The sequence below is a fragment of the Lepus europaeus genome, chromosome 7 (assembly GCF_033115175.1).
Source record: "Lepus europaeus isolate LE1 chromosome 7, mLepTim1.pri, whole genome shotgun sequence".
Lineage (NCBI taxonomy): Eukaryota > Metazoa > Chordata > Mammalia > Lagomorpha > Leporidae > Lepus > Lepus europaeus.
Genome location: NC_084833.1, coordinates 64,863,998 through 64,876,869, shown reverse-complemented (window position 1 = coordinate 64,876,869; position 12,872 = coordinate 64,863,998). Strand labels below are relative to the sequence as shown.

Here is a 12,872-nt window from a genome sequence, read left to right as displayed (position 1 = left end):
CCAGCCTCAGCCCCTGGGGTCTCCTGGGCAGCCAGGAGTCCTCTCTGCCTGATCTGGGCATCTCTTCTCACATCACTGAGTGCTCCCGGCCTCCCCGGAGGAACTGCCCGAGGCTCTCCGCACTCAGTCCCTTCCTCCCTCCTCTCACAGATGGTGGAGCCGCCTCAGTCACCGGGAGGCTTCCTGGAGGAGGAGACACTGGAGTGGCCTCCATAGAGAGGGTTCAGGAATGGGAGCTCCCAAAGAGTGCTAACCAGGGGGATGGTGTGGTCAGCTGAGTCGGGGGGGAGGGGCCAGCGAGGAGGCAGGGAGAGTAGTGAGGAGGCTGAGAGGGCAGGGCCCAGACTAGGTAGGTGGCTTTGGGAGCCACAGGGTCAGGGGTGGATAGAAAAAGGCTGAGATGTTGTGATGGGAGCTCTGGAGTTAGGGGTAGGTGTTGTGGCGCAGCATGAGTTGCTGCTTAGGAATGCCGGCATCCCATGTCGGAGTACCTAGGACCGAGCCCCCCCCTCTGCTTCTGACCCAGTTTCCTGCTAACGTGCACCCCGGGAGGCAGCCATGACAGTCAAGCGCCTGGGTCCCTGCCACCCATGTGGGGGACCTGCATGGAGCTCCTGGCTCCTGACTTCACCTGGCCCAGCTGGTGAGCTTCTGGGGAGTGAGCCGGTAGATGGAAGATCTCACTTCATCTATCTCTCTTTCACATGAAATGAATATAAATAAATACATTTGGGGCCAGGCTGTGGCATAGTAGGTTAAGTCTCCACCTGCGGCACCAGCATCCCATATGGGTGCCAGTTCAAGTCCTGGCTGCTCCACTTCCAATCCAGCTCTCTGCTAATGGCCTGGGAAAGCAGCAGAAGACGGCCCACATGCTTGGGCCCCTGCACCCATGTGGGAGACCTGGAGGAAGCTCCCAGCTCTTGGCTTCTGAGCAGCCATGGCAGGAAAGCAGTGAGCTGAGTTTTGGATGTAGAGAGCTCAGAAGGCCTGTGGCCCACTGGGGAGGATGTGGAGATGTGGGTGTGGACTCAGGAGAGGTGTGGGCTGGACAATGCGAGCAAGGGAAGCCGCGAGCTAGCACCTGCGAGCCAGCAGCCACTCACAGGCATCGAGGTTTACAGCTGAGGAAGCATAGTTTGTGACTATTTGTCCATCGACATGAGTGAACACACAAATGTGGTCTGTCAAACACTGGACGATTATTCTGCCTGAAAAAGGAGGCAGGTTCTTGGGACCAGCACTGTGGCACAGCAGGTAAAGTCACCACCTGTGGCGCTGGCATACTGTAAGAGTGCTGGTTCGAGTCCCAGCTGCTCCTCTTCTGATCCTGAGAAAGCAGTGGAAGATGGGCCAGGCGCTTGGGCCCCTGCACCCATGTGGGAGACCTGGAAGAAGCTTCTGTCTCCTGGCTTCAACCTGGCCCAGTTCCAGCTATGGCAGCCACCTGGGGAGTGAACCAGCAAATGGAAGACCCCCCCTCCCCTCTCTCTCTCAAAATAAATGAAATAAATCTTAAAAAAGAAATTCAAAGACTTGGCCCACTGCCTAATAGATAACACACACCCTGGAAAAGACACCAGACCACTCGGGCCCCACAAGGTCAAGGCTCTTTCCACAATGACAAAAAGGCATCAGTAGCCCTTTTCAGGGGCTGACATTCCCCGGATTGTGCAAAAACTAAGGTGGGGAAACCACGCGTGCCTCAGCCCAGATTGGAGCAGGGCCCCTGCCTGTTCCAGAAGCCACCTGGCAGAGACGCCCTGCCAGCCGCACCCAGCAAAGCCTGTGATAAAGCCATCCGAGCCGTTCCTTGTACAGTGCCCCTCGACTGTGCGTGTTCTATTCCGGGGACACACGGGAAGCACCCTGAAGTTCTTGTGGACACAGGACGAACAGTGACGGCTGTCTCCAGCGACAGCACTTGTGCCCTGGATCAGACTGTGAGCTGAACGGCTGCTCTTCCCATGGAACACCACGTTTACGTGAAACACCGACAGGTAAATTACTATGGTGCGGGCTTGGGTATCTGACAGCTACTCAGAAATGGAAACAGTGAGTCTGTCATTTCAGGGCAAGCGCATAGATTTTATTGCTAATGATAACATTCAAGCTTTCAGGAGAAAATTGGAATTTTGGAAAACTTGTGATTGCCACAGTGAGCCTGATAGCGTCCCCAGTACTTACAAACTTCTCTGGTGATCTTACACATGTGATTGTTTAAATATTGTGTACTAAAAAGCGTCAGTATTTGGAAGATCTACTTAACTTGGTGCACATGTGCCATTCAATGGGCAAAACACACGTGACAATATCAGGTCGAGCAAAAGATCTGTTCAGCCTGTAGGCATTTAACTTAGCAGTTTCAGCACCACTCAGCGAGGGTTCCTGACTCCAGCTTCCTGCTAAAGCCGACGTCGGGAGGCCGCAGGTAAAGAATGGTAGCCTCTGGGAACCCCAGTTCTGGCACGTACTTTGCATTATTATTCTGCACTAACCAGTGTCAGGCAGCAGAGGGCAGCAGAGGCAACCAAATGAAGGCCTCCCCTTCGCCTCTCTGCAGTCTCAAGGTATTGACTGCCTGTGGGAGTGACCCCCACCCTGTGCAGGGGACGCAAGGGAATCTGACAAGGACTTCATGGTTCAGGGGACAACAGACCCTGGCAGTTGACAGTGTTGGGGACAGAGCAGTTAAAGGGCAAACCAGGAGTCATGCACACTGTGTCCCCAGCGGCGGGTGGCATGCCCTGGAGAGGAAGCCCCCAGGATCCCAGGTCAGAAAGGAAGGCGAAGCCCCAGCCTTCAAAGACTGAAGCCAGGAGAACGAGGAGGGGGCAGCTAACATTTTAAATTAACTTGGCACAGGTGCCAGTGTTGTGATGCAGCGTGTTATCCCACATGGGCGCCTGTTCTGTGAGTCCGGGCTGTTCCCTGCTAATGCACCTGGGAAGGCAGTGGAAGATGGCCCAAGAGCTTGGACACCTGCACCCAGGTGGGAGACCCGGATGACGCTCCTGGCTCCTGGCTTCAGCCTGGCCCAGCCCTGGCCATTGTAGCCATCTGGAGAGTAAACCAGCAGATGGAAGATCTTTCTCTGTAACTCTGCCTTTCAAATAAATAAATACATCTTTTTTTTAAAATAACTGACACAGACATTTCTCCAAATGTGAGAAGAAGACACAGTGGATCTCCCCAACTGCCTGTGATCCCACTCTGGTCCCCGCCTCTCCTCAGACACAGCTACCTCTGGGCCTCACTCAGTGCCTACTCTCAGTGCTCAGACCAGCAAAGCCCACCTCCTCCTCCTACAGCTGCCGCCCAAGCTCACAGCCCTGGAAAGGGCCGCCCCCTCACCCCCACCCCCCGCCTCCCATCCCCGAGGGCTCTCCGGCCCCTGCCTCCCCCTCCACCACACTGCTGTCATTCCAGCCCCACCTCCGTCCCTCATGGGCTGCTCCTCCCAGCGCCCCCCTCACCTCCTCCACACTGCTCTGGCAGGGGCCCCAACCCCCCCACCCTTCCCACCGCTTCCCTGTGGCCGCTCACCCTCTTGCCTCAGAAACGCCACTCTCAGGCCAGGGCCTGGAGCCTTGGCCCCTCTCTGGAGCTCCAGCACAGCCCCGAAGAGTTCCCAGACACCCCCAACTTACCCTGCCCCCAGCCGCACCTGCACCTCAAGGCTCTGCACCCCAGGAGGCAGCACTGCCCCCCACCAGGTTCCCAGCTGAGCTCTGCGTCACCCCAGCACCTCTGTCTCCATGCCCAACCTGGCCACCATCAATGGGGCTTGCGCTCCCCCGCAGAACGTTCCTATACCCCTACCCTCCTGGGCCTCAGCCAGGGTCCCAGGTCGGATCCTCCCTTCTCCCTGTTAGCTTTACGCAAGTCCCAGGCTGTGTCCCTGCCTCAGTTTCCTCTCCAAACAGTGGCCAGGGCAGCTCTGAGGAGCGGATCTGACCTTGTTACTCCCAAGCCCGCTGTGTGGCTCCCCAGCCCCCAGCACAGAAGCCACATCCCCAACCATGGCCCAGCCCCGGGCTCCCTCCACCTCCCTGGGTGATGGTGTCCCACTTGTCACCATGGCCTTAGGGCCGCTGCCTGTGACCCAGGAGGAAGTGGGCCACAGCATCACACGGTGTCCTCTGCCAACCTGCTCTGTTCTCCAGCTGGGCACAGGACTCGGCCACCCCTGATTGAAAGCTGGGCCAGTGCACACAACCTCAGCCTGCCTGGGTGTTCAGATCCCTGGGGCCCCTCCTTGACCTACATGGGCAAGAAGTTCAGCCATGAAGCCTCCTCTGCGTGTGCTGGGGTGGGGGTGACGCAGCCCCTGCAGCCCCACCATGCAGGAACTAAGACTGCAGGGCAGGGGGGTGCAGGAAGTCGGGGTGGTAGGCAAGTGGCCAGGAGCCCTGGACATGCGCGGGTGGGAAGGAGGAGCCCCCTCCCCTGCCTCAGCGTGTCTGTGTCCTCAGGATAAAATCCAGGGTCAAACTCACCTACCATGGCCTCCCCCTGCCCGCCAGCTCCACCTCACAGATCGTCAACACCACGTCCCTCAGTCCTAGGAGCTGAGCACTCGCATTCTCCTGGGATACGGATGGAAGCCGAGGCACAGAGGGACGCCAGAGCTACTGCATGGCAGGGCTGGCTTTGGAACCCAGGCCACGTGGCTCCAGCATCTGTGTGCTCACCGCTGGGCCGTGCAGCCTGTTCCTCACTCCCCCCAGCCCTATGCACCTGGCTGAGGGTGGGGAGGGTGCTGAGAGACCCAGGTTCAATCAGAGAGGTCTGGGGTCCATGGCGCTCGCTCGGGTCCCCACTTCCCTGCCTTTGCACTCAACACTCCCTCCTGCTCATACCTAGATCCCCCGCCCAAGGTTACCCTCCCCAGGCTGCCCTGGGCAGCCTCCTATCAGCCTCCACTCCATGCAAAGGCCCTGGGCCTGGGGACTCGGGGTGGTCCAGGGTGGGTTGTCCTGATTGTGTCCCCCACCCACCCCCCTGGGTTGCCCAGTGGCTGTCGCTGGCCCCAGGACACCTTGGTTAATGAAGGTGGTTAAGGCAGGTGGCAGGGAGGGTGCTGCTGATCCACCCCAGTTGAAGCAGAGGCGACACCCAGGGTGGAAAAGGCCCGTGCTTCCTGCCCAGCTCCGGGCCTGGGTACACAGGCCTCTGAGGCCCCCATGCCCTCCCAGACTGCCACCTGACCATGTCCCTGTCACAGCGGGTGGACCACCCCAGCCAGGAAAAGGCCAGATTGCCCAGTTCAGGACGGGGCCAGAGGGCAGATGTGGGCGTTTGCGACCTCTTCGCTGTCACTTCCTGGTGACCTTGGGCACTCCTCTGCTGGGCCTCAGGGGTCACAGGGGGTCTGCTCTGAAAGCTGCCTTTCATCCCGGGGAGGCTCTCCCAGCAAGGGCAGCCAGAGAGCCGCTCTGACAACCCCATTCATTCACCTCCCCGAGACTGAGATCCCACTGCTGGGCCCTGGACTGGGGGGAGGCGGGGAATGAGACACGGACATAGATAATTGTTGAACCTTCAAGCCGAGGGAGCCAGACCACAGGCAGGCTGCCTGGGGGTGTTCAGGAAGGCTTCATAGAGGAGGTGACATTTGATATGGGAGACGGAGCAGTTAACATTTATTTACTGAGCACCTGCTATGTGCCAGGCTCTGAGGATACAGCAGCGTCCACACAGAGGGTCACTGGGCCCCAGGCTTTTTCCCTGTGGCCCCACAGGGAAGCTGGAAGGGAACCAGCAGGAGCTACCCCTGCATGGAGACAGAATGTATCCTGCTTGTTGATGGAGTGAGGGCAGAGGGAAGAGGCGGGGAGAGGAGGCCCACAGCGTTGGCAGAGAGCACTAACAGAGGGGCTGGACCACCAGGCGAGGACTTCGGGCTTTATCGTGCTGTCAGCTTGAGCTACAGAAGGTTCTGAACAGATGGGGGTGGCACGACGTTTCTTAGCATCACGATCAAGTTCACTGCCATAAGCAAATGTGTGGAACCAGTGGTTCCCAGGCCCCGACAACGCTGTCGGAGCTTCCTGGGACCAATCTCCCCTCTACCTGGGACCTGGAGGGCCTGGCAGAGGAGGCACCCGAATCCCAGTCTAGACTTCAGCCAGCAGCTCATTGCCTTGTTCTTCCAGCCGGACCCCTAGCTCCATGAAGGCTGAGCACTCTGGGAGGAGTCTCTGGGCCCAGGCCTCAATGGGACTGGAAGCCCCCCTGGGCAGACCCCAGTGCTGCTTCTTGGGGCTCTCAGTGCCACCTAGTCTCCCCACAGAACTCATGTCTGCTTTAACAACTGGCCAGGGCTCTCTGTGTGACAATCCTGGGGCTCCCCCAGGTGCCAGCCTCAGCTTACCCTGCTGGCTCCACAGCAGGATCAAGGCAAGGCTCCAACAGTGTTTGGGGCCCTTAAAAGCCAAAGGGGCTGGCACTGTGGTGTAGTGGGTAAAGCTGCCGCCTGCAGTGCTGGCATCCCATATGGGCGCTGGTGCTAGTCTCTGCTGCTCCTCTTCCAATCCAGCTCTCTGCTATGGCCTGAAAAAGCAGCAGAAAATGGCCCAAATCCTTGGGTGCCTACACCCATGTGGGGGACCCAGAAGAAGCTCCTGGTTTCCTAGCTGCTTGCTGGCTTCTGATTGGCCCAGTTCAGAAGTCAGAGTTACAGAGAGGGAAATACAGAAAGAGAGAGAGAGAGAGAGAGAGAGAGAGAGAGAGTCTTCCATCCACTGGTTCACTTCCCAGATGGCTGCAACAGCTAGAGCTGGACCAGTCCAAAGCCAGGAGCCAGGGGCTTCATCCGGATCTCCCACATGGGTGGCATGGACCCAAACACTTAGGCCATTTTCCGCTGCTTTTCCCAGGCCATTAGGTGGGGAGCAGCATTGGAAATGGAGCAGCCAGAATACAAACTGGTGCCCATAGAGGATGCCAGCATCACAGGCAGCAGCTTTACCCAATATGCCACAACGCCAATAAAGGGCTCCTCTTAACCTAATTCCTCTCCTAGGGCTTTTTTCAGACTCTGTGCCTTTGCACATGCTGTTCCCTCCACCAAGAATGTCCTTCCCCCATCCTCTGAACCCTGGGGGCCCACCCAGTCCCTCCTTTTTCCCTGCCAAGTAGCAGAATCTCTCTCTCTCTCTCTCTCTCTCTCTCTCTCTCTCTCTCTCATCATTTGAAAGGCTGAGCAAGAGAGACAGAGAAACAGACACAGACACAGACACAGAGAGATCTGGGGCTGACTGGCTCACTCCCCAAATGTACCCAGCAACGGGGCTGGGCCAGGGTGCTGTCAGGAGCCAGAAATTCAATCCAGGTCTCCCACGTGAGTGCTGGGGACCCAAAGACTTGAGCCATTACTTGCTGCCTCCCAAGGTGCACATCTCAGGAACCTGGGATCTGAAGCAAAGCTGGACCTCCAACTCAGACACTCAGGTGTGGATGCGGGGGTCCCAAGTGGCCCTTAAGACTGTGCCAAGCACCTGCCCCAAAGTCCTAAGCCCTCTTCTGCGGGTGAGGCTCCCGGGGCTCAGAGAGGCGGCATAACCTGTTCAGGGCCACACAGCTTTGCCCTCGACTGCAACAGCGATGGGTGGATAGGATCGTGGGAACCTCCCGCGGCCTCTCCTTTCGCGGATCCCCGTCAGCGACAGGAGGTAGCTGCCGCCTCCGGCTCACGGCCAGGCTGTGCCACACCGCCTCCGTCCCTTCGCTCCCCAGCCCAATCGGTGTGGCGCATGTCGCCTCCGCGGCACATTCAACACGCAGTCCCGCAGTCAACCCCCGCGGCGCGGGCGGCGTGCGGGCCCGTGCCGGGCGCGAGGCCATGGCAGGTGCATCACGCCCGCCCTGGAGGTGCATGAGGTCCTGGCGCTCCTCCGCCCCGGCAGCACTGCTGAAACAACCAACACATCGCTTCTCTCGCAGGAGGGGCAGAGCTACGAGAGACCCGCGAGTTATTTCCTAAACTTATTTTTCACCGCTCCCCGAGATCGGAACATTTCACAGCCGCCACGTCTCACCTCTGCGCGCGGAGCGCTAGCGGCTGCGGAGCCGCAGGGTGAGGGCGGGTCCTGCCGCCCCCACTACGCGGGGACCCCCACCCGGGCCCCCTGCCCCGTGCAGCCCTCCTCCCCCCGCCCCGCTCCCACCCCTCCAAGCGGCAGTCCCCTGCTCAGATCCCAGACAGGCCAGCCCCGCTCCATCCTGGTGTCCCCAGGTCGGCCCCCTCCCCAGCTCGGTTCTTTCAGGATCCCCAGCCCCGCCATTGTTCTCCCGGCGACCGCGCCTCTCCGCCGTCCGCTCCGCCCTCCGAGGCGGCGTTCTCATCCCGCAGAGCTCCACCCTTTTCCCACTCTCTGATTGGCCCCTGCCGCCGGGCCGCGCGGGGCCCGGGTAGGGGAGCCGGCGCGCGCCGCGCCCTAGCCCGTGGCCCCGCCGTGGGTGGGACCTCGTGGGACTCCGCCCCGTCCGGGCGGAGCCGCGCTCGCCAGTGCTCGGGCGCGGGGCGGGGCGGCCTCGGCTCTCCTCGGCCGGGCTCGGGCAGCCGCGCCGGTGGGGGTGGGCGGCGGGGATGACAGCGGCGGTGGCGGCGGCTGCGGCGCGCGGCTGAGCGAGCTGGGAAGAGGAAGTGGAGCCTCGGCCCGAGCTCCGGAGTCAGCTGGCGCGTGGAGCGCGGAGCTGGGGAGACTTCCCCGCCGGCGCCTGCCCTGCCCGCCCCGGGTTCCGCGCCCGGACGCTCCTGTGCCCGCGGTCCATGCTTGTGGCCGCGACGCCCGGGCGGGACGCTCTTGGCTCCGCCGTACGGCTCCACGCCTGCGGGTTGGTTGGCAGCCTTCCTACCACTGTGGGTCGGAGCCCCTAGCCCTCCGCCCCGAGATTAGCGCTTGGGTGGCCCCAGCCTCCAGACCTGGGCGCAGAGGAACCCGGACGCCCCCAATCTCGGGACGCCAAAGACCTTCAGCTGCCTCGAATCAAGCGCTTCGGACTTGGAGCGCCCGAGAAGCCCCGGGCCGCGTCCAGCGCCCCAGGTGGGGTCCCGGCGGGCAGGACAGTCGGACTGAACCCCCGGACTGGTGCTGTGAGCCCTAGTCGCTGCCTCCCTCCCGCCCTGGGATTCAGCGCTCGCCCGGAGGAGAGCACCGGCTCGTTCCGTCCCAGCCAGAGCCGAGGCTGCAGGTGAGAGAATCCTTGATGCGGAGCAGGAGCAGTCTCCGACCTCATGGCCGCAGCACCGGGCGCGGCTGGGGGCGGGGGGCATGGGCAGAGGCTGGAACCTGCTCGGAGGGGGAGGGAGAAAACGGGCACTTATTGAGCGCCCATTGTGTGCGGGTCCGCGCCCCGCCCTGTGCGCCTCATTGCTACCCGGCCGGACAGGTGCTGTGCGTTGTCATGTAGACACTGACAGATGGGGGAAATTGAGGCTCGGCTGACTGAGCGACCCTGCTCTCTTCACTCTTGGGGGGGCAGGGGGAGGAAATCTGGGGAGGAGAGAGAGGAAAGGAAACCAAGGGGGAGGGGAGAAGTGAGAGGGCTGGGTGGCAAGCATGAGGCTGGGCCACCGGGCATCGAGACCTTGGCTTTCCCTGACCAATCAGCTCCCAGGAAAGGCCACCCAGAGTTGAGGGCAGAGGTGGGACACTTGTCTCTGTGTGTCCAGGAAGGAGAGCAGCTGCTCCTGGCTCCTGAGTGCCATGCTCCCAGTCTCTGGACCTTTGTGGGGACACTCCCTGCAGAGCGCAGCAGATTGGGGGAGATGGGGTTCACTTTGCTGATGGGGACCCTGAGGCTCATGCAAGCAGGGGTGCCAGTTGCCACAGGTCCTAAAGCCAGTGAGTGGTTGGGCCAGAAACTGTCTCAGACACCCCCCACCCCCCAGTTAGCTTCTGGGTGAGTGGCTGGCATCTGTCCCACCCTGATGTGACATTGGGGTGGCCCTGCGTGAGGCTGCTCTGAGAGTCTGCGTGGTTGGTGCTTGGGCCTGCCTCAGAGCCTCTGACCCAGATGGCAGGTCTGACCTCAGTCCCTCCTGGGCGGGGAACCTGCAAGACTTCCCTGGCCCAGGAGCAGGTGGTTTTGCTCAGGTCTCAAGTCTGGGGGCACAGTTCATGGTGTCTTGATTCCCAGGCAGGGGCTCCTGCCACTGCCCTCAAGGGCTGTGCAGGCAGAGGAGTGTTGTGAGAGAGCCCTTGGCATGGGCTTGGTAGGCTCTTGTTCTGGGTAGGGAGGCATGGGAATGTGGCCTTGGTCTGGGCCCTGTGGCCTTGGCTGGGACTAGTTAACCCTTGGGGTCAAGGGGAAGCCACCTTGGAAAGCCCCTGGGAGGTGGAGCAGCGTGGTGAGAGGTCAGCTGAAGGCTGGGGGCTCCGGCGTGGGGGCGGGGGCATGGGCTAGGGGAGACACCAGAGAGGACTAAGGGGCTCCCCCCCCCCCCCGTCTGAGGTTAAATCCTTATAATAATCCTGCATGTGAACAAAGCTCCTCTTTGATGAAATAGCGTCCCACCTGTGATCTCATTTCATGGTGTGGTGGGAAGAGCCTGGAAGCGGGAGCGAGGCAGAGCAGGCCTGGGACCTCTCAGTGGCGTCCCTGTGGCCCCAAGCCGCACCTGTAAAATGGGGTCAGGGCAAGCTCAGCTAATGGGGTGGCTGCCTGCAGCAGACTGCCAAGGGCTAGGAGCTTGTTGTGTTCGCCAAGACTGGCCTTGTTAGTGCTGGCTAATCTTGGGTGGGAAACTGAGGCTCGGCGAGGTGAAACCACCTGCCCAGGGCCTTCGAATTTGCTTCGGGAATGGTTTGAGTGCCAACCGCATACCAGGTGGCCTGGCAGTTACCTCGTGGGCTAAGCAGCAGCATGGAGCTTGCCTAACAGGTGAAGGCAATGCTAAATCACACCGGGTGGGCGTGAGTCTCTGCCCCTCCCCCGCCAGCTCAGTGCAGCTCTCCTTGAGCTCCTGCTGCTTCTCTAAAGTTAGAATACTTCCTTTCCCAGGTCACTGAGGAGTAAATGAGATACAGATACACAGTGCCTGGCCAATACCTATTTCCCTCTTCTGAAGAAAAGGAAGCCTGCATTTTGACCAGGAAGTCTGGGGAAACATTCAGACTTGCCTTAGACTAGAATGCACGCTAAGGTTGCCGACTCGGAGACCTCAGAGATGTGCAGCTCAGTCTCCTGGGGGGGCAGACTCTCCTGGCCACCACCGCCTCCTGTCCCCTAGCCTTCTAGAATCTGCCTGGAGCCACTGGCGAGGGGCCTCACATTCTGACACCCAGCACTTACCCTGCTGGCTTTCTGCTGGGGGGCTGAGGTGGGGGAAGCTGGCCCATTGTTGGCCTGTGTAGGCACAAAGGAGCAGTGAATAATTTATTGCTCCCCTGGCCGGGAGACTGGGGGAGTAGCTCTGTGGCCAGCTGAGCTCTGAACCCACCGGGGATGGAGATGAGCAAGTGGCTGCTGTCTGTGCTGTTAGTGTATGTGTGGGGGGAGGGTGGACCCACAGGGAGAGCGACCTATCATCACCCCCGGCCCTCCCCTGTTGGTGAACCTGCAGGCAACAATGGGAACCAGGCCAGCCCAGCTGGACTCCTGTTGTGGGCCTCGGATGCCAAAGGAGGAGGAGGATACAGGACTCTTGGGGACCGTGGAAACCGAAGGGTTCCGTGGTAGAGGGAGGGTCTGGCTGGAGCTGCAGCCGCTTGCTGTGGAGCAGGGCTCCTGACACCTGTTCCAGTGTTGGATGCTGGCTCATCGTTGGGGAGGCCAAGCAAGGCACTAGCCCTGCCGGGCCCCCGTGTCTTCCTCAGTGAGATGCCCGTTATAAAACCCGCTTCTCAGGGTTGCTACTGGTGGCCGGGAGGCCACGCGTGTCACACACAGCAAGACGGGTCCTCTGTAAGGGGCTGACTTGCTGGGAAGCTGAGCCGTGGAGTGGGCTAGCGGTGCACCTTGGGAGGCCGAGGCCGGCAGAGCGCGTGGAGGATGCTGGGTTTGTGGGGCTGGTGAGTGGTGAGTGACCGGGTGGGGAAAGGCCTTAATGGGCAGACGGAACTCATGTTTCGGGACACACCAGGGAACCCCCGTTCGAACCCTCCACGACTCCTTGTTGCCTGTGAGATGAAGACCAGGCCCCTTGTGCTGGCATTCAAGGCTGTGCCCACTACACGGGCCAACACTGTCCCCTGGACGCAGTAGGGCTCCCTGCTGCCCCTTTGTGGCGGGTTCCCGCCCATCCCTGCCTCTTGTTCACTCGCTTCCCAGCCGTCAAGGACCAGCTTGGGCCATAGATTTTCCCAGCAACATTCCTAGGTCACCCACCAATCCAGTCGTACCCCTCTGCACCTCTAACACGCAGCAGTAACAAGTCCCGTCTGCACCGGGCCCTTGGTACTCTGTGGAGTGCCCGCCGGGATGACGTCAGCAATAGCTGAGCCAGACTATAGGCCGGGCACATCACACTGCTTCCCCGCCTCCCCCCAAACTGGGGCTCAGAGAGGTGCAGCATCTCGCTGAAAATCACACAGCCAGACTGCGGGGACCGTGACAGGGAGTCAAGCACGTGCCTGTTTCAGAAGAACTGGAAGCAGATTGGAGCCTGTGCTTCTGTCTAGGACTGCCCAGACAGCCAGACAGCTTGTAGGCGACACCCTGTCTCTTCCACTTGACCCCAGCACGCCTGGCCTGTGAGCCGTCTTCTGGAGGCTGAGGAAGGGCAGTGCTGGGCTGAGCGAGGGGCCCGGGGCAGGGGCGCTGGCTGGCTGGCTGTGTGGCCTGGAGCTGTGGCCTCCTGTCTGTGGTCCTGGCGGCCCCTGCGTGGGGCCAGCGGGCTGGTGTCTGAGTGCCTGCGTGCCCCG

At 60.8% G+C, this 12,872-nt stretch overlaps 1 protein-coding gene across 2 annotated transcripts in view; it reads left to right on the top strand.

Moving 5' to 3' along the window:
- The first annotated feature begins 8,705 nt into the window (after positions 1-8,705).
- The window catches only part of GDPD5 (glycerophosphodiester phosphodiesterase domain containing 5), a 75,407-nt gene continuing 71,240 nt past the window's right edge, over positions 8,706-12,872 (top strand). Inside the window, exon 1 of one of the 2 annotated variants that reach the window (XM_062196725.1) lies at positions 8,706-9,198. The gene's annotated coding sequence lies outside the window, so the exon portion shown is untranslated. The remainder of the gene's footprint in view (positions 9,199-12,872) is intronic. The other variant, XM_062196726.1, reaches the window with a different exon arrangement.